Source organism: Arachis stenosperma, chromosome 5, assembly GCF_014773155.1.
Source record: "Arachis stenosperma cultivar V10309 chromosome 5, arast.V10309.gnm1.PFL2, whole genome shotgun sequence".
NCBI classification, from domain to species: domain Eukaryota; kingdom Viridiplantae; phylum Streptophyta; class Magnoliopsida; order Fabales; family Fabaceae; genus Arachis; species Arachis stenosperma.
The window spans coordinates 64,774,514-64,776,509 of record NC_080381.1 but is presented as its reverse complement, the minus strand read 5'-3'; positions in this window follow the sequence as shown (position 1 = coordinate 64,776,509).

Here is a 1,996-nt window from a genome sequence, read left to right as displayed (position 1 = left end):
GAGCATAGCCACTGAAATCTCGGAGAAGTGTGTGGTAGGCATCACATAATGAGCAAAGATATGCTGCCATGTTGGTGGACGAAATTGTGATCACATGTTCTTTATACTTTGATGATGTTTACTCTTAGGGCACTATTTATTTTCACAACTCCGTTCAACTAACCAGCAAGTGTACTGGGTCGTCCAAGTAATAAACCTTACGTGAGTAAGGGTCGAATCCACAGAGATTGTTGGTATGAAGCAAGCTATGGTCACCTTGTAAATCTCAGTTAGGCGGATTAAACATTGTTTATGGGTTCGAAGGTTAATAATAATAAGAAATAAGAAAATAGAAAATAACTGATAAAAGGGATAGAATACTTATGCAGATTCATTGGTAGGAATTTCAGATAAGCGGAATGGAGGTGCTGTAGAGCTCACAGACGCCTGCTCTCCTACTGCTTCTACTCAATCCTTCTTACTCCTTTCCATGGCAAGCTTTGTATAGGGGTTCACCATCAGCTGTGGCTACTTTCAATCCTCTCGGGGAAATATCCTATGCCGCTGTCACTCGCACAGCTAACCAGTCTGGAGGCATCACCCATGGTTGATGGCTACATCCCATCCTCGCAGTGAAAGCTAATGCTCACGCACTCTGTCACAGTACGGCCAATCACCGGTTGGTTCCCGCTCCTACTGGAATAGAATCCCTTGATTCTTTTGCGTCTGTCACTAACGCCCAGCAGGTTGCAAGTTTGAAGCACGTCACAGTCATTCATTACCGGAATCCTACTCGGAATACCACAGACAAGGCGAGACTTTCCGGATTCCCAGGATCCTACTCGGAACACCACAGACAAGGTTGGACTTTCCGGATCCTCATAAATGCCGCCATCTATCTAGCTTATACCACGAAGATTCTGTTGGGGAATCTAAGAGATACACATTCAAGCCTTGTTGCATGTAGAACGGAAGTGGTTGTCAATCACGCGCGTTCATGAGTGAGAATGATAATGAGGGTTATTTACTCATCACATTCATCATATTCTTGGGTGCGAATGAATATCTTAGAATAAGAATAAGATAGAGACCGAATAAAAGAAAATAGAACTTCATTAATACTTGAGGTACAGCAGAGCTCCACACCCTTAATCTATGGTGTGCAGAAACTCCACCGTTGAAAATACATAAGCAAAGGGTTCAGGCATGGCCGAATGGCCAGCCCCCTAAAACGTGATCAATGATCTCCTAGGATGAAGAATAAAACAAAACTGAGACCAAAGATATCTAATACAATAGTAAGAGGTCCTATATATACTAGACTAGCTCCTAGGGTTTACATGAGTAAGTAATTGATGCATAAATTCACTTCCGGGGCCCACTTGGTGTGTGCTTGGGCTGAGCTTGATCAATTCACGAGCTGAGGCATTTCTTGACGTTGAACTTTGAGTTATGACGTGTTTTGGGCGTTCAACTCCGGATCATGACGTTTTTCTGGCGTTTAACTCCAGACAGCAGCATGAACTTGGCGTTTAACGCCAAGTTACGTCGTCAATCTTCGAATAAAGCATGGACTATTATATATTTCTGGAAAGCCCTGGATGTCTACTTTCCAACGCCGTTGAGAGCGCGCCATTTAGAGTTCTGTAGCTCCAGAAAATCCATTTCGAGTGCAGGGAGGTCAGAATCCAACAGCATCAGCAGTCCTTTTGTCAGCCTTTTTTCAGAGTTTTGCTCAAGTCCCTCAATTTCAGTCAGAATTTACCTGAAATCACAGAAAAACACACAAACTCATAGTAAAGTCCAGAAATGTGAATTTAACATAAAAACTAAGGAAAACATCCCTAAAAGTAGCTTAAACTTACTAAAAACTACCTAAAAACAATGCCAAAAAGCGTATAAATTATCCGCTCATCACAACACCAAACTTAAATTGTTGCTTGTCCCCAAGCAACTAAAAATCAAATAGGATAAAAAGAAGAGAATATACTATAAATTCAGAAATATCAATGAATAT